The following is a 20,958-nucleotide window of genomic DNA, read 5'->3' as shown; positions in this document are numbered from 1 at the left end:
TTTATAAGTTATTTCCGTGTAACATGTTAGGTGAATAACCCTGTATATTTGTGTAAGAGGGAGTGGTAATGTTAGATAACACGTCTTTCAACTCTTGATTGACGCACGCAATAAACAGGCCATACTATGATGACGAGATGAGCAGCCCAGATCAAGGAAAGCAACAACCACGGAACCAGTGCATATCAGATGGATATCCACATGAGCGAGTGTACAATCGGTGAGCGTTTAGTGTAATTGCAGAAAGCATTCGCGGAGTCAATTAAAGTGAATTAGTCGCTATTCAATCAGTAATCTTTCAGTTCTTGGTACATTACCAGCATTTTACTTTCACGTAAATAAATGGTTTTCTTTGCTTTTTAATTAATTCATATTACGTTAATTATCCTTGTTCCTCAAGATAGTACTTAATGGTTAGTGTCCTATCACCCTACCCCTGGGAGTATCCTGTGTCTCTCCTTTAAAATATAAATTTTGTCCTAGAGACTTCAACCCTGGACTGGCGCCCAATCACCTTCCAAGAGTGAACTAACGTTAGTTTTGGATGGGTAACCACGGAACTATTATAATTGAAAGTAATAATTTTGAAGTATCAGAATCTTTCTTCTATATTATGGCGATTTATGGGCAGGTCACAATTAATCAGATATTTCAAATTAGTAAATATTAATGTAAATCCATAACGTCTTGTTAACTGAAACTTATTCAGTATCAGTGGGTTGGTAGTGACAATTTACAGTTGTTGCCTTTTCGTATGGCCGCCAAAAAACGAACTGTCCTTGGAAAATCATCCTTCAAAGCTGAGAAACACCAGTCCAAGTCTTGGTCGTCTGAAGCTGCTTTTATGTTGATTTAAGTCACAAGGTTTCCGAAGACGTCGAGGAGCCGGGTATATTGTGCCGCAAGAGTTCATTTATGTACAGTTAGAGAAGTTATATCGACATGAGATGTTCAGCTTTCCACGAGCGGGACCTCTTCGTGTACCATCTAACTGAAACAGGATTACACTCACTCACCTTGGTGACAGCTAGCCAACGCTAGCTAGCTAGCTAGCACAGAAAAATTGCTTCAGAGCGCGAGGCCAGGCTCTGTTCCGACCGATTTAAGAAGAGTGCTGCTCAATGTTCAGTGTGTGATGATGGTCGTAAGCCGAAGTTCTGCTCTCATAGGATTAGATAATTCCGATTAAATGAGATATCGTTAGATGGATTCAACAATATTGATAGAAAGATAGACGAGAAAATCAAACCAGTGGGGAATATTTCCTAGCGTTAACAGAACGACAAATTAGTTATACGTCGGCAAAAGAAACTGAGATTATCCAGAAGAAATATGAAAGAAGGCCAACTCAGTAACACAGATCAGAGACCACTGTTGAAGACCACAAACTCTTAAAAAAGACTTGCAATTGTTAGAAAATAAGACTCGATCTCAATTGAAGCTACTGCCCATGATGTGAAATGCAGCGAAGTTCATTAGCATACAACCCTCTCATCGATGGCATTCAGCACTTCAACTTAGATCTTAATTGGAAGCACTAATCATAAGAAATTTTCTATTTATATGGCAAAATTAATTGGACCCTATGATTGATTCATAAGAAAATCAATTTTCTCTACCAAAAATGATAACATATACGCCAACTTCGAAGATTTCCTTCAGTCTGTAAAATCCTAAAATTGTACAGTCCATATCACTGGTTGCCTGCATGTGAAGTAGCTGTAGATGACTAGTAGCCATACTGGATATATAACAGTGTTATTGAGGCCTCCATAACCAGTCGACTACGGACAAAGTAGTAATGTTGTTGGCGTGGATGAATGTGACAATCGAGGCTTTCCAGAGAACGAAAGACTCTTCTAAAGAAAAGATCTGTCCCTTTATTTTCTTAGCGAATTATGATAAGACAAGGCGAGATGAACAACCAGTATTTATTTCGTCAACTGTCTGATCAGTTCTGGGGAGAAATATTTCTGAAGATAGAGACTGTAAAGTCAGTCTGCATAAGAACTCATGAAAAGGGCTGAGAGACACCCTCACCTTAAATAGCATAAGAGAAATTTATTTATAGCACAAGAGAAATTTATTTTCAAGCAATTTAACCGGACTACCTTGATACGTGCGAGTACTTGAATGAATTCACTATGGTACATGTGTAAATATCCCTGCTCGGACCTTTATATTACAAGTAACATGATTGAACTCAATATGTTATATGTGTAAATGTTCCTGATCTCACCTATCTATTACAAGTAGAGTGAATATGAAGTGGAATGAAATTTCATTAAAAATGGTCAGTCACCCAAGGATCTTTGCAACATTAACGTGCATTTTACTTGAAGTTAAAACGAAGGACAAATATTTGAACAAATTATTTGTTTTATGTCGTCAGTTGAATGGCAGGTGCGAAATTTGCCTACACTATTATGGACCGAGTTTAAAGATACTAAGTGGCACAGAGCTTTCCAAAATTGTTAAAACTTGCATACTATATTGCATAGACTATGGGGATCTCTGAAGTGGCGATCGCCATGTATAATACGCGAGCGATGTTCGAAACGGCATTCATGAGTTTTGATCAACCGAGCACACATGGGGGCGATCGATAGTATTCTGACAGGCGTTAAGAGTCCATCAACAGGGGTTCTTCATTCAGCGCACCCGATTTTTCCCCTCCTCAGCATCTACACGACATGTTCTAAATGGAGGCTATATCTATTCCAGCTATATTGTGTGGAAATCTGTGCCTTCCCATCAAAGATGGGTAGCTCTACTGGTAATAAGAAAGTAGAGGGAAAGATGATGTTTGCAGTCCAATCGGAAGTTGCCCAGCAGTTTCAAAATTTTCGTGAAGATGATCCACAGGCATACCTTCCTGTCAATATTTTGAAAAAATGCACATTCGCAGAAGAAAGCTAGGAGATGCCAACAGGCTTTTTTTTCTCGATATCGTGTAGAAGGATAGAGTTAATTCGATTCAATAATTCAGGGACTTTCGAGGACTAATAACCTTTCCGAGTGGTAGTATAATCGCCTACAAAATATTGTGGAGCGTCATTATCTAAGTCATTATTTCTTAATCGAACTACGAAAGGAACATGCAGACAATGAAACACTACTAAACCAAATACAACTTGGTCAAACAATGAGAAAAGTTTCTATGCCGCCATCAAGAAAGTTCAGAGCCCTATATTTTAAACATAATTTACCAAATTCCAACAATAAAATGTGTACTTAAGTGCTATGGGAGATAATATAAAATTTTATTGAATTCGGAAAAAGCGTGTTGACAAATGTTTTACTCGAGGATCCTCGTTCGTTGGGGACAACACTTTCGTGAATTAAATTTATCAGGAAGAATGGATTTGGAAAAGTGTCTGCTAATCATAGATAAAAAGATCGTTGCTAAAATAGTCGTGCGAGACGCATTTTACACTTCATCACCTAAACCTCAGGAAAAACATCTACGTAGAAATGCAGAAGATAGTGGTTTTTGAAACCTGCATTATTTTTTGGAAGGTGTTGAATAGTTATTTGAAGGATCAATAAGAAGATAAAATCAGAGGATGCATAATATTTCACTCGGCTTGAAAACTTTTCCCACATAATGTAACTGAACAGAGAGGAAACATGGGGTAGAACTTTACCTTCTGATGTCTGTCTGTCTGTCTGTCTGTCTGTCTGTCTGGTTATCTATCTGTTTGTATATTCCTAAAATAGGAAAACTGATCGACTCACATCAACCAAAATACGTATTTGGAATCTACTCATTCAGGATTATGTCATCAGGTGAATAATATGATGTCATTGCAATCACATAGAGTTGGGATTTTTGGGAAGATTATTCCCAAATATTTTCATCAACATTCCGCTATCAAAATACTGTACATAACAAACGTTTAGAAATATGTTATATTCGTTCCTTTATCCCGTATGCGTGTTTAACTTACTGCGGATAATAACAGAGATGGCTACGAAAAACTGAATTTTTTGTCGAAGTCCCGTGGGATATGTCGTGCATGTCACTTCAAGGTGGGTAACGGGAAAAACTCAAGAGCCATTTTAATCGTTTCGGTGGGGTAGATATTAAGTGAGATATCATGAACGTCAGAGCGCCACACCAGTCGTCGAAAATACAATATGCAACCTGAGAAGTAGGGAGAACTCCACGCAACTTCGGACCAGGAATTATACCGTACAATAAAGAAATCGTCCTCATTCTCTCTCGACTTTCGTTCAGCTTCATCATATTTCACGTTGCTGCCATGCGCTTTCGTAGGAAAACACCAGCTTAACACATCACACTAAGCATGCGAATAGAGGCATGTTACTTCGCATAAATTCATGAAGGAAATATGTAATCGATTGCAAATTCCAGAGCAAAGAACGGGTAAAAGTGATAGTATGTAAAATAAATCTAAATACACTGCATTTCAAACAATACTTAAACCAAATAAATACATGAGGTGATATGATAAGCACTTTGGAATGTTGGGTGCATAGTTAACATGAAGTTTAATTTTAGTTCTTCTTGTTCATGAACACATTGACAGAGCCAAGGAACTGTTTTATTCAAGTTAAGCAGTGAATGGACCTACTGGCAAATTCATAAATTTGAGATGATTCAGCAAAACAAATGTGTTTCATTTATTAAAACCGTTGCACTGAACGAGTACCACTTCTGTTTTATCAACTGTTCGTAATACTAATATTGAACTGAACCGTATGTTGTGACAAAGGACGCTGCCAACCTTACTCTTGAGCGTCATATCTGCCTGATTATAAGGGAGTCTCTTTTTACTGAATGTTTGTACCAGGCAGAGAGGTGCATTAAAGGAATGTCTATTACGTTTGTAACTTATTTCAATTCCTATTTAATAGAATAATCTCATTTATTCTCATATATTCGCAGCAGACTTGATGGCGAGATGACTGCCGTTTATGTTCTCGACACCTAAATATTAATCCCTAGGATGATGAACGGAAAGACATTTCAGGATAAGCTAATTTGACTCAACTTCGTGATGTCACCAAAGACATTTAATATATTAATCCTAACGTGACTGGCAAGAGTCTGTTAAGATTACACTGGGCCATGCAATTAGGTCTGATTTTACGGTGAATGAATGCCGAATGCTTGAAAGCAGAGAATTCAGCGCTGTTACGTCCGATTTTACATATGCAAACACTCCGTTCTCTGATCGGTGGTGGATAAAGGACAGGGTTAAGTTTACATTTCTGTTGGTCGACCAAGTAGAATCCCTTTATTCAGTCCGTAGAGAATCCACTCCATACAGCTTTATGCTAGGTGCAGTGTTAAGCAATCAGAGAGAGAATGTACATTCTATACCGACATTCTAATTGCCTTCCCTGATGTCACTGGTGTTTACTTTCGTTATATTTGTTGTAGTAATAGAGCAGGTTTATATTTTTGTTCCGTTATGCCTGGACGCGTCATACATATTGAACACAAAACAGTCTGTTTGTTTCTCACCCTCACTAATTTAAAATAGATTACTTGTTGACTAATATCATGCATGGTTTGGGAGAATAGTTTTTATCATTTTCAACGAAGTCATAAGGCAAGAGATGGCTTTAAAACTAAATGATAAATAAAAGACTCAGGGCGTACACAAGATATTACCAACACACCTATTCTAATGCCTGTTATTGTTGAATTGCTGGGGTAAAGCATTCTTCACATCTTGAGTTGCCTGTGTGTGAGTCTCAATAAACTGTCTGATAACCGGCAAACATGATGAGTTGTAAATACATAGTGTATGGCGTCTATTTTTTCCCAAAATATTATATTCTTAGAGAAAAGAGTTCACTGCTCTGGTAATTATGTGTAAATATCTATGCGATGGTAGTGTGAATATATTGACAACCTAGTGCTAAGTTATATACCACTCAATCTACCGTAAGTGGTGTGTTAAGGAACTAGAATTATTTGAAATATGTATGAATTTACACTGACTGACATAGCAAATGCAACACCAGGAAGGAGTGGTTCGAAAGGGATGAAAGTTGGGGAAAAAACAGAGACGGCACGGACGAATAATTGATGTTTATTTCAAACCGATATGCAGGTTACACAATGCGCACGGCATCGACTCAGTAGGATGTAGGACCACCGCGAGCGGCGATGCACGCAGAAACACGTCGGGGTACAGAGTCAATAAGAGTGCGGATGGTGTCCTGAGGGATGGTTCTCCATTCTCTGTCAACCATTTGCCACAGTTGGTCGTCCGTACGAGGCTGGGGCAGAGTTTGCAAACGGCGTCCAATGAGATCCCACACGTGTTCGATTGGTGAGAGATCCGGAGAATACGCTGGCCACTGAAACATCTGTACACCTCGTAGAGCCTGTTGGAAGATGCGAGCAGTGTGTGGGCGGGCATTATCCTGCTGAAACAGAGCATTGGGCAGCCCCTGAAGGTACGGGAGTGCCACCGGCCGCAGCACATGCTGCACGTAGCGGTGGGCATTTAACGTGCCTTGAATACGCACTAGAGGTGACGTGGAATCATACGCAATAGCGCCCCAAACCATGATGCCGCGTTGTCTAGCGGTAGGGCGCTCCACAGTTACTGCCGGATTTGACCTTTCTCCACGCCGACGCCACACTCGTCTGCGGTGACTATCACTGACAGAACAGAAGCGTGACTCATCGGAGAACACGACGTTCCACCATTCCCTCATCCAAGTCGCTCTAGCGCGGCACCATGCCAGGCGTGCACGTCTATGCTGTGGAGTCAATGGTAGTCTTCTGAGCGGACGCCGGGAGTGCAGGCCTCCTTCAACCAATCGACGGGAAATTGTTCTGGTCGTTATTGGAACAGCCAGGGTGTTTTGCACATGCTAAAGAATGGCGGTTGACGTGGCGTGCGGGGCTGCCACCGCTTGGCGGCGGATGCGCCGATCCTCGCGTGCTGACGTCACTCGGGCTGCGCCTGGACCCCTCGCACGTGCCACATGTCCCTGCACCAACCATCTTCGCCACAGGCGCTGCACCGTGGACACATCCCTATGGGTATCGGCTGCGATTTGACGAAGCGACCAACCTGCTCTTCTCAGCCCGATCACCATACCCCTCGTAAAGTCGTCTGTCTGCTGGAAATGCCTCCGTTGATGGCGGCCTGGCATTCTTAGCTATACACGTGTCCTGTGGCACACGACAACACATTCTACAACGACTGTCGGCTCAGAAATCACGGTACGAAGTGGGCCATTCGCCAACGCCGTGTCCCATTTATCTTTCGCTACGTGCGCAGCACAGCGGCGCATTTCACATCATGAGCATACCTCAGTGACGTCAGTCTACCCTGCAATTGGCATAAAGTTCTGACCACTTCTTCTTGGTGTTGCATTTGCTCTGTCAGTGAGTGTATATGTGACTGCGTTGTAATTATTTTGATACGCTACTTATTATGAAACGCCTTAAATTATATTTTTAAATGTTGTGTAAAATTCTATGCGATTGTTTATAATTTATTCTGTTACACTACTTCCTGTATTATTTTGTCTCTTGTTTTCAGGTTTGATATTTCGCCCTCTTCTTTCACTATCATATAACTTCTAGTTTTGGGGGCTCGTCGCCATAATACCTATCTATGTCGGTGCGACGTAAATCCAATTGCAAAAAGGAAAAGAAAAAACGTTTTGGGGGTAATTTCTTGTAATATTTTGTTTCCATGTAGTTATTCTGTTGCGTTTTGGTTAGTATTATGTGCTGTAGGTTTTCACGTAATTTCGTTGTAAGCATACAGTGTCATAACACTGCCTCCAATTGCAATGCATTATGTTAATAATAAAAATAAATGTTGATAACTGCAATTTGAAACATAAAATAATATATTAGTTAAACATATTCAGTGACAAGTATGGGAAGAATTAGAGGGAAACCACACAATGAATCACCGTCGAAAATCATCGGGATTCAAAATTCAACCACTCAAATTTGGGTTCGCAGAGCATACAAAAAATTTGATGCTTTTAGAGGAATACTGGATTAAATATACACTAATAGAATCGTGCGCAGAGCTTAGATTGGCAATGTAGCGTACTCGGTTTTTTTGCACGCCTCCAATACAGTATTCAAGGTTGCTAGATCAGTTTAATGGTTTCGAGGAGTGTTGAATATGAGAGACCAATGCCTCTTGATATTCTGTCAGGTATAAGCACATCGATTCAAGTCAAAATTGAGACACTCTGCCGTTTCCTCTAACAGATTCAAGTATTAAAAATACTGTGGATAGTATATATTCAGCTCAGTTGATTTAAGTTAGAATATAATCTTTTGACCATGTGACTAACAATATGTATTGAACCGATTAAATAAAGACAAACAACTAATTAATAGCAGAAACAACGAAAACTAGAATTACTCCAGCTCGTCATTCAAGGGTTTTTTTTTTTTTGGAAGAGTGGTAGAGGATGGCGATGGGACTCCTTTCCAAGAAACATGGGAACTTAATACAAAACGTCTTCGGCAGATCTGATCCTTCTATTTGTTATACGTCGCACCGACTCAGAGAGATCTCAGAGTGACGATGAGATAGAACAGGGCTACTGCTGCGAGGGAAGTGACCGTGGCCTTAATTAAGGTGTAATCTAATTTCCTTTATGGTAAAATGATAAATGATAAATGATAAAATAATAAATCTCTGCTGCCGATAGTTGTGTTCGAACCCACTATTTCCCGAATATAAGCTAAGAGCTACGTGACAAGAACCGCGGAGCGAACTCGCTGAGTACCTGAACTGTTCTGAAACATCACAAAGACTGAAATAACCATGGTGATAGCCGGAGAAGCTAAGGCACTCATAAAAGGTAATTATTACACAGCGTCTGTCTACACTATCCATAAGCCTTCGCGTTATGACCAGCCCAGTCCAGGAATATTTAGCACACCTGGAGCAGGGAGATTAAGACGTGATAATCTGGGTGGCCTATAGGCTTGCATTAAGTAGTGTCTTCGGCGTCAGAATTGGAAAATTGGCCGATAACTCCGTGTTTGATAGACGGCAAATTGTGATGGCACGGAGCATTAGTTCCAGCACCTCTGGAACGGTGCGGCTTGAATGCTGCTCTCGTGCCACTGTTGTGAGCAGCTATCGAGTGGTGCAACGATATACACACAAACAAATGACGCGTCGTCTAGCCCTGTGTCGACAGCGGCTCATTGATGCCAGAGGCCAGCAGAGGATGTTGAGCTTGCACGGATCGACCACGAGGCCATAACTCGAGAAAACGCCAAGAGGTAAACGGTGACGACCAGGCCACTGTTTCATCAAACAATGCTACGCATGTTACCACGGAGTCGACGACCCACTCATCCCACAATGCTGACTACACTCCACCGAGGTCAGTGCATGAGGTGGGCACAAAATAATCGCCAATGGACTGTGAATAATTGGAAATCGGTCGCCTGGTCCGATGAATCCAGATTCCCAGTTCATAACATTGTCAGCCGGATACGTATACGCTGATTTCCATCGGAGGTGCATGTGGTTGCATGGTCGGAAATAGGCTTGTGGAGGAGGTGTAATGATCTGGGTGTTTTTTATGGGACAAATTGGGGCCCGTTATTCCAGTACGCCAATCCTTAAGAGCTATCCAGAACAAACTACATCCGTTCATATCAACCGTGTACCAAAACACACTTCCATCATTGTGAAGGACTACAGTAGTTCGAGGAACACGACTGCGAGTGTTGTTCAATGCCGTGGTGCTCAAATAGCCCCGATATGAACTCCATGTATCATCCGCCGCCACGTTGAAAAGATGCCTCACATCGTACTCGGTGGGTGGTCATAATTTAATGGCTTATCGGTGTGGATGAGTACCATATATTAAACATACCGGTGTTTAATGGTGAGAGGCTGAATACCACGGCGTCCCTGTATACCGCGGACTACATTATCTGACCTAAAATACAGTAAGCCCATTTTAAAATAACATGCAGGAGGTGATGACATTTTTACGAACTGGTTCAATTAGATTCGGAATCATACCTATTCGAATAGTTCTTCGTTATATAACATATGTGATTTTATGGGCTGTTGGTGGTGTGGGGAAACGCATAATCCTGCTACAGTCGATATAATAGCATCATGAATATAATTGTGGTGGCAAGAATCTGAGGAACGTATACTCAAATAAACGGAAATATGTGAAAATAAAAGCAACATCTACAAATAAACTCGGAGAAACAGGTTTACAAACAAACATTTATTGTAATAAGGTAAGTACACTAACAGTAACATTGTGGGAGCGTTCTGAAAACTTTCCGAAGACTGGCGATACTGTATTATTTGGAATTATATTGGATGAGTATTCTAATTCATTTCCATGTAACATCATGGCGGAATCCTAACCATGCCTGCTTACGCACTTATGGAATTATCTATTACTAAGATTCTTATCTAACCTAGTGGGTGGATAATTTATTTTAGCACACAAACAAAACTATAATCAAAGAATAAATCACAAATCTAACAGTGGTGAATTTGAACTGTTAACGTCACAATGAAATGAAAAACACATCTGACAAACACACATAAATTCACTAAACGAAGCATTGCTGGAACATTTGATCAAATATGTACACTTCGTTCTGAGAATAAACTGAAAGCAGAACATCTGATAACTGTCAGAACAATTTCAAGACAACGTCCAGGATCTCGAAATCAAAGACAAAAAGGTGACCGTATGTCATATGGCCATTGCGGCAAAAATGGCATTTTTTATATTTAAAGCTTAATAATGCCATGGCTATTCCACAAGTATTCTAAAATTGCAACTGCTCGGAACCGCAAAACTCTTCTAACGTTGTGATCACAATCCAAATAACAAAATCCGAATTATATGCTATTTATCTCTCATGTGGGGAGATCACTTGTTACCATATGCAAATATCACTTACATGTGACTACATGTAAATGTCACTGAAATATATATCTTTACAAGTTCACTTCACTGCAATAGGAATTATTTTTTGATGGCACTCGGGCATACAGGGATAATAATCATGGACTATACTTTACAAATTAAGACACCCTTTGGCAGTAAAATCAAATATCTTGCACGTAGGAAAATCCTCGACGGAAGAACTCAATAAAAGGAAGTCTTCACGCTGATACATTAATTCGTAGCCAACTTTAAAAAAACACTGGCCTATTCAACTCTAGGTCCTAATGCGACGCTGCGGCTACTTTAATACAATGGGAAATTAGCAACCTGCTATTTCTTAAATCAAATACCGAGGTTACGTAAAACAATCAAACCACTGGACTTTATCTGATGATTTATATTTTAACAAAGTTGCGCTAAGATCTACACGCCGTATTGACTTTTCTTTGCACGTAATAACGATAATATCTATCCGAAATGATTCCTACCGAAATGTAATTACCTCCTCAATATTCACTCAAGCAATCTTCACTTTAACACACCACCAAAAAAATACGCATAAGGAAACTATCCCAGATGTGCTAGTCAAACATGAATTCAGAGATATATTCCCTGAATAATTTCATAATAGAATAAAAGTAATATATTTTGAATGTTCTGAATACGCCACCCAGAGCTGGAACTATATCGGATGATCAGCTCGCGATCACTATTCTGGAAATCTTACACTCGTTAAATTAATATCAATTAATTTATAAACGTGGAAAAATATCAAAATTTAAAATAAAATAACATTTATTACCATCTGGTATCTAACTGAGATCCCATCTGTTAGTTACTCACAAGTAATCATTATCCATTGTATGAAGAAATTAACAAAATAAAATCCTGTATTAAATTAAATTAACTTTTCACCTTCTGCAATAGAACCTTAAACTGATGTGTCTGAAATATTTCCACACAAAAAATAATCGTCTGATAACATACCAAAACGTAACTAAATCACATTGGACTCAAATCATCTGTACATAAAATAACTACATCAGGCATGCTCAGATCCCTAGTCAAGCATCAATGATAGCTGAGGGTGATGAAATAAGCGGCAGAGCCGTAGAATTACACAAAAATGACTACAATTAAAATTACCTTTCAAATGTCTTTCCACTTTTTCTTTTTTCCTCTTTGTTCCTTTTCAGCTCAAGAATTTAATAAACTAGAACCATAGTGATCGATCACATTAAATAACAATTTATAAAGAATCAGCAACAAAAATTAAAATTGTTGTTACAATTAAGAAAAAGTCAAATGTTAAAGGAATAGAAAAACAGGTTAAGCACAAGTATAAAGTGATCAGAACACACACTCGCGATCCTATGACATTACCAAAATAAATCCTATTGCGGCAGAATGTCCAGTGCCACAGAGTAAAAGCCATACTACGCTGTGAATAAGATAGGGGAAAACGAACGAAAAATGAAAGAAATTAAATTTTAGAAAACATAGTTACAAGAATCAGAATGATAATGGGCAACGAGGGTCCACACCTGTGCGTCCTTTAGTGCATTTTACCCTCTAGGGTGGCTAGATTAGCAGCTTGAAAACCTGCAAAACATACATCATACAAATTAACCCTTTCCGGCCCTTAGCGCCCGAAAGCGCCCGACTGTTCATTTAGCCTTCCGGTCCTTAGTGCCCGAAAGCGCCCGGCTGCATTATCTGCATTCGTCTGCGATCTGTGCGATAGTTTTTTAATTTTTCTCATCAGTGAAGTGTTTATAAGGCATTTATGAACACGCAGTGCAATCTACAAGTCTTAGGGAATAAAAGAAGAGAGATAATCTGTCTTGACGTTGCCTAGGCAACGGTCTTGAACTTCCGCGAGCGCGGGTCAGCTGTTTCGTCCGTAAACATGGCGGGATTGAATATCGCGTATATTGAAAGTGAGCTGAATATGGGCAAAAAAAGTGACACAGAATCCTTGAGTAGGGGTGCAGGTGAATTTTTAATGAGTGAATAATGTATCAACGAAGATAATTTTAGTGATAACAGTGATATGAAGGAAAACAAATATCGATAAATCGGACCTGATGGCGATGCCACGGCAATTCAGGTAACACAAATATTACGTTTCGTTACTCCGAATGATTATATGGATGATGTTGAACCTGCGCATAATATGGAAATAGTATTAGGGGAAAGAGATTGTTTTTACATATGATAGGAGGAGAAAACCTATTCAGTGACATAGCCTATTGCGCATATAACAATGCAGCCTTCAAACAGTCGGATTCCGAGATAAAAACAGAATGGGAAGACCCTTGCGCAGATGAAATAAAATCTTATATACATGGGCATCATTCCACTTTCAAAATCACGTGATTACTGGTTTTCAGGGATTCAGACAACATGGGAATGTGACAAATGCAGACTGTCTCTGTGTCGAGTATCAAGAGGAGGGGGGGGGGACATATTATGACTCAATAAACAGAGAAATGGATGTGATGGTATATTTTCTAACGTTATTGAAAATTTGAATTCATTGTGATCAATAGTTTTTACTGTATTTAACTTTTTCTGAAAAAATACGGTCTGTCTCAGTTTTTGCTAAATAATAGGTTGAAACCTGGGGATAAGCGGAGTGAAAATGCGGGCGGGAAAGGGTTAAATTAAGTTATAAACTCCCTACATTAAAACAAATGTAGGTACGGCACAACTCTAGAATGTACATGCAAAAGAAAACGCTATTATCGGCCCATCGTCACTAGATGATTCGTACGATTAGGATGAAGGAGCAGCCTACCTTATGTGTTGCTCCAGCACGCCAGCTGCCTTATGTGAGGAATGGCCCTCTCTCGTCGACGCACCAGTCAAGATAGTCTCGGGGAGGCAAGTGACTGCCTTATTCATAATGGGAAGTTGGACTATGATTGGGTGAATTAAATGCAGAAGTTCAGTAGGGGCAATTCTTGAAGTGAACAAATATGAAGTAAGTGCCAACCCCGACCACGACAATTATCCTTAAATACGACAGTAATAGAAATTTCAAGCAGCAGCTCTTAGGTAGCACCCATAACGAAGAAAGTTACATCTATCCCTAAGCTTCAGGGCTACATAGTAACACAAACTTCAGCTTGTCTCCACAAGACCTCACAATATTTAGGTGTCTAAAGTGAGGTCTAACTCTAGGGGGGTCCCTCTTCATACTAAAATAATAATAATAATAATAATAATAATAATAATAATAATAATAATAATAATAATAATAATAATAATAATAATAATAATAATAATAATATAACACAACGATTATTATTATTATTATTATTATTTTTTTTTTTGCTAGGGGCTTTACGTCGCGCCGACACAGATAGGTCTTATGGCGACGATGGGATAGGAAAGGCCTAGGAGTTGGAAGGAAGCGGCCGTGGCCTTAATTAAGGTACAGCCCCAGCATTTGCCTGGTGTGAAAATGGGAAACCACGGAAAACCATTTTCAGGGCTGCCGATAGTGGGATTCGAACCTACTATCTCCCGGATGCAAGCTCACAGCCGCGCGCCTCTACGCGCACGGCCAACTCGCCCGGTATTATTATTATTATTATTATTATTATTATTATTATTCGGATAGCGATGTCAATGAGATGTGTGTGTTGATTCTTTTTATCTGCTAATGTTATATCTGGTCTATTGTGCGGAATTGGTTTATTATTTTTGTATCGTTCGATCCCAGTATAGTTTAAAATTTTAATTTTCCAGTATCCCACACTTAGCGGGGAGTATTTGTAGTGAGGCACTCTGTTCTGGATCAAAGATCGGATCAGGGCAATTTCTTGATATATAACTTCGACTACATCGTTGTGTTTATCAGTGTACGATGTTGGCGCTAGTAATCTTCAGTTGCTGATGATGTGCTCAATGGTTTCTGGGCTGCTGTTGCATTTTCTGCACTCGTCATTCTTAGTAGTAGGATCTTTAATGATGTGTTTCCTATAACACTTTGTTGAGATCACTTTACCATGGATCGCCTGGTTGAATCCCTCAGTTTCTGGAAATAACTCTCCCCTAGACAGCCATGAGTTTGCAAGCAATGTTCTCATCATTGCTCTGGTTGTAGTACCTTCTATGAAGTTCTTCACTAGCCCATCTCTCTATCTTATCACTGTGCAGGTTGCTGGTGTCTTTTATCTCTATGAGGTGTTCTTTTAAATTCAGAGGGGTATAGTTTAGATCTGCTCCAACCACAGCTTTATGCAGAATGCTGTTATCTGTCCGGCAATGAAAGTATTTATTCGGGTTTATTACTTGTTGGTTATGTAGAGCTATAACATCAAAAATTCCCCTGCCCCCCTCTTCTAGGCATTGTAACTTTCTCTATGCTTGAAATAGAATGCATCATTTTGTGTTTAGTAAGTATTCTCCTTATTGTGCGATTGATGTTCCCTAGACATGTATGAGACCAGTTTAGAATGCCAAATGATTGTGTCAGTGCAGTTACAACATATGTATTGATTGCCTTTGATAGATTGGAAGCGTTAAGCTTAGTTTTTAAGACGAGGCGTAGTCTCTGCTGACATTTATGTATGAGTTTTTCTTTCTGAAGTTTATTTCCGATCTTCATTGATTGCTCAAAGCCTAGATACATATAACTTTTTCCCATGCTTTCAAATTTTTGATCAGCTCCAATGATTATTCCTTCTGTCCTATTCCATTGTCCCTTTCTAATGCTATTCATTTTGAATTTTCTCCTAACAAATTCCGTGCAGATGTCCTTGGAAATATTTTCCGTAATATCGATGAGGGAAGTAACTTGGGCTCTATTTGTGGCATACAATTTGTTGTCATCCATGTAGAAGAGGTGGTTTAATTTGTGAATATTACGTCTATTCCTGTAAAGCCTTGGCCACCCCTCTTACAGCCTTTTTGTTCTTCTGTCAAAATATCATACTGGAGTATGTGCCCATAGATGACATTTGTGATGACCGATTTGATGATTTTTTAGAGTATGGGAAAACAGCTTATTGGTCTATAATTGGCTGGGTTAGCAGTTTTATCATTTTTGGCAGTATGTAGGCCAGTATCAGGTCGACCAAGGGTAACCACCCCACAGCAGGACCGAGGTCTGGCCTTTACCGACCGTCGAAATCGTCGGAGTGCACCTGCAAGACAATTGTCGGTGGAGCTTGCAGCCGTCTCAGGGGTTGCCGTTTCTCGGCAAACTGTGTACCGGAGACTCAGAATAGCAGGGCTGTTTGCCCGTCGTCCAGCGGTGTGCGTGCCGCTCACTCCAGCAAAGAGATGGGCCCGTTTACTGTGGAGCCGTCAACATCGGAAATGGACAATGAATGAATGGAGGCAAGTGCTCTTAACAGATGAATCCCGCTTCAGTTTGCAGAACAATTCCCGTCGAACATTAATCTGGAGAGAACCGGGTAGCCGGGAGAACCAGAGGAACATCGTAGAACGGGGCCTGTATGGTGGTGGTGGTCTCGTCATTGTGTGGAGTGGCATCATGTTTGAATGGCCGTACGGACCTGCACACCTTCATGGGTGGTCAGAGGAACACTGTTAACGCTCGGAGATACAGGGATGAGGTACTGAGACCACATGTTCGACTCTCCAGAGGTACGGTTGGTCCATACTTCCTCTTAATTGACGATAATGCTCGACCACACCGCGCTGCTGTGGTGGATGAATTTCTGGCTGGGGAAGACATTTACCGCATGGACTGGCCAGCGAGGTCTGCGGATCTGAATCCTATAGAAGATGCCTGGGATGCACTGGGGATGCGAATTGCATCCCGTCAGCCTCCACCAAGGATCCTCCAAGACCTTCGCATTGCCCTTTTTGGGGGAAGGGATCGACTGCCACAAGAGCTCTTGGACCATCTGATAGAGAGCATGCCACATCGCTTTGAAGCATGTGTGGCCGTTAGAGGTAACCATACACCCTATTAACAGCAGATTTTGTTGTGGAAGACATTGCCCAGTTCTGTTAGTTGTTGTCAAACGTGTTCCTTAGCTATCAAAACCTTTCTGACACTGCTTTTTGGGCAAGTTGTGTGACATATGTTGTGTGAGTCAGCATTCGTTTGTTCAGCAATCCGTCTGACATTCCTATCAGGCAGTATGGCCTCGTTTAGTGATTATGCTTAATTTTGGACACTAGTTTAGTAATGACAAGGTGTAAAATTGTATATACATAGGTCGATTCATAAGTCATTGCAAATATGTATGTATTTATTTCCCAACAGTATGAAAACACACGAAAATAGCTATGTTCCATGAAACGTTTGTTACATGACCTTCGGATCGTTGCCACCAAATGGGGTCACTGTGCGCCGGTGTCGTCATGATCATGATTCCAATATTAGTTGTCCGTTGACGGCTGTGAATAATGGAGGTCACCAAAGGGGAACAGCGTTCGTGCATCAGGATAGCCTTTCTCCGGGGCTGCAATGCACGAGAATGTCGTGGATAGCGGCAGGAAGCATTGGTTAATTGTTCTTGACCCTATCGTCCAATGGCAAGACGGTTCAGGGACTTCAAAGAGGGAAAGGAGTCAACTGCCAACGTGCCTCGCAGAGAACATCACGCATCAGCTAACAGGATGTATCGCGGCTGTGATTGAGCAGTGCCTCCTAGAAGACACGCATTGGACTGTGATGGAATTGTCTCAGCATACTGGTATCCCTGCTTATTCACTGCGCCGAATTCTACGGCAGGACTTAAATTTGCGGAAGACTGTTTTAAAGTGAGTGCCACATTACTTAACGGAGGGAGGAAATTGGACGCGACATGACACGTGTTGCATCAATCTGGAACGATTCCACCCTGAAGTAAACGACAGCTTACTCATAGCCTTGCCATGATGAAAGATGGGCAAGAAAGTACGAACACGAATTGAAGCGACAATCCAATGTATTGCATCATCTTGGACTTCCAAGCAGACGTAAGATACGACTAAATCCTTCACCAACAAAGATGATGATAATCTTGGCATATAACTCTCAATGGGGTTTTAGTGTGTCATCATGATTCTCAGGGACGAACTGTAAATGCACAGTATTACCTGTCATTTCTGCGTTATCATCTTCACCGTGCAGTGCGAGAGAGACGTCGAGAACTGTTGGACAACGCTCTAAACTTATATGACAACGCTAGACCTCGCACAGCAGACACAGTTACCTCTTGTTTACAGCGTTAGGGATGTCACCGGCTATCATGTGTATCGAGCATTCATGGGACATGTTGAAGTGTACTATTGCCTAGCACCAAACATCCCAGAACACTCCCAAGAGGTAATCGAAGCCGCCGTCAATTGAAATGTTGTTATGTAGTTGTCAAAATAATAAACTGCTTTTATTTATACACACATAAAATGTTTTCGCGTAACGGTTGTTCACAATGATGCAGAGCTTCTTTGGGATTAAAATAGACTGCTTCTTATGAATGATATATTCATGTCTGAAAGAAAGGAATTGAAAATGGCATACAGAAATTAATTTGTCCCACTGCATACGGACGGATTGTGTTTGAATTTTGCTATACTCTGACATTTAAGTAAGGAACGTGGCCAACTCTAGGTAACCTTAACAACTTGATCTGTGGTATGCCACGGCAAGTACGAGCTCTGCTGTCTTCTCCGATCGAAATGCCCGTTATTTCGCTTACCACGGTATAAAACTGAGCACGATAAACACTCACTATTATTAAATACTTCTTAAAACATTCGTTGTATTTAATAATGCCATATTCTCCTGTACTTTAAAAGTATTAAATTATTTTGTAAGCTTCTGCGGAAAATGATAGATAAACTGTAGGTTCTATAATATTTTTACAGATTTTTACCATTTATCCTTATTTTCGTTATTTGTTTACAGCAACGCCACGCATAATTTAACTTTACTATTAATTTACACATAGTTCTGAGTATTTAACGTCACTACCGCAAACGTAAATGTTCGTATAGTTGGAAGTATCGGTATATTACATGAATATGTAGGTTAGGAATCAATAGCATATTAATTCACTTTTTAACACCATGAGCGTGCATTTATATTTATTGGGGTTGTGAGTGTTAGAAACAGAACAACTAAGTAAATAAACTCATTCATGACAATTGTATTAGTGTATTCGAAAATAGCAGTTGTTTGTATGGACCAAGGTAATTCCGACTGTTTTGACTAATTATTCAGGACCATGTAAATTCTAAAGCAATGTGAACGAAACTGGAGAAATAGAGGCAATTTCTATCCACCTTTCTGTTGACTAACTAAGCGATATATATACCAAGCATACTCTATGTTGTGGTTTACACTAAGAATTACGTTCGATTTACTTACAGTTGTCGCATATACCACCTAACTTTTATCTACCACACCCATCTCCTTCACCTGGGTTTCATAGTGTTTTGCCTCTAGTGTTATATCTCACCAAAAGCATGTACAAGCCAAGTCGCATTGTCTCCGAAGGTGCTCTAAAGCCTGATGTCTGTTCAGATACTTTTCGATAGAGTTCACAGTTTCAGGTGTACACTCAGAGTTTCAAAGTAAAGAACGTTTCAAACTTGGAGTAGTTCGCAAATCTTGATATAAAGACCTTTGAGGTATTACTTAACTTTAAGGGATCCTGTTAACCTTCCATAATTATACTGCAGTACATCTTGATTTAAGCTGACGAGGATGAATTTGCAAACTTGTGTAATTATTCGTAGAAATACAGTCCCACTGATACTCAAGACTCATTGCATAAACCTTTCTTCTGCCGGTGATTAAATTTAGTGTCATGTGAAGTAATTCATAGATCAAGCACAAAGTCGAATATTTGTAATAAATATCAGAGCGCCACAGTGTCACCAATACCACCCGAGCAAATGCTGCTGACAATAAGATAATAATCACTCCTCAAGTTTAGAACATTTTATCAATAATATACCATGATCAAGTCGTATATATATTTCCAATATATATGTTGTTTTGTTATTCTCAGTTGAAAAGTGACGTCTACGATATCATAGCATTGCAGAAGAAACTAACATCAATATACAGAATTATATTCCAAATATAATAATGAATACATACATACATAAATACTTAGATACATACATAAACGCATCATTATTGACCGTTATACCTTTCATCGTTCAGTCTGCAAGCTTCTGTGGCTTTACTAAATTTCGCCATAATCCTCTATTTGCATGTAGTGCTGTAGACTCATTTATACGTATTTATATACCTCCTATCCTTAAATCGTTAGAAACTGAGTCTAGCCATCGTTGTTTTTGTCTCCATCTACTTCCCTTACCCTCCATAACATTGTCCATTATTTTCCTAGGCAACCTATCCTCCTTTATTCGCCTTATATGACCCCACCAGCAAAGCCGGTTTATGCACACAGCTGCATCCATCGAGTTCATTTCTTAGCCTTTATATCCTCACTCCGAAGACCCTACAGCTATTGTTCCTACCTGTTTGTACCAGCAATCATTCTCGCTACTTTCATGTCTGTTACTTCTAACTTATGAATAAGATATCATGAGTCCACCCAGCCTTCGCTCCCATAATGCAAATTCGGTCTGAAAGCAGACCGATGTAAAGAGAGTTTCGTCCGCGAGCTAACTTCCTTCTTACAGAATACTGTTGACCGCAACTCCGAGCTCACTGCATTAGCTTTACTGCACTTTCATTCAATATCACTAACTATACTACTATCCTGGGAGAACACACATCCTAAATACCAGAAATTATCTACCTGCTCCAGACTTGTATCACTAATCTGAAATTCAGTTTTCTTCGATATCTTACGTACTGACATCAATTAAGTCTTCGAAAGGCTAATTTTCATACCATACCCATTGCACCTATTTTCAAGTTGCAAGATATTAAACTGAAGGCTGTCGGCACAATCTGCCATTAAAACTATGTTCTCAGCATAGACCAGACTACTTACTATATTTCCAACTATCTGAATTCCTCCCTGCCACTTTGTTCCTTTCAGCAGATGAACAAATAAACTATGAACAACAGGGGTGAAAGATTGCAGCCTT

This window comes from Anabrus simplex, chromosome 2, assembly GCF_040414725.1.
Source record: "Anabrus simplex isolate iqAnaSimp1 chromosome 2, ASM4041472v1, whole genome shotgun sequence".
Classification (NCBI taxonomy): Eukaryota; Metazoa; Arthropoda; class Insecta; order Orthoptera; family Tettigoniidae; genus Anabrus; species Anabrus simplex.
Note: the sequence above shows the minus strand (reverse complement) of the source record.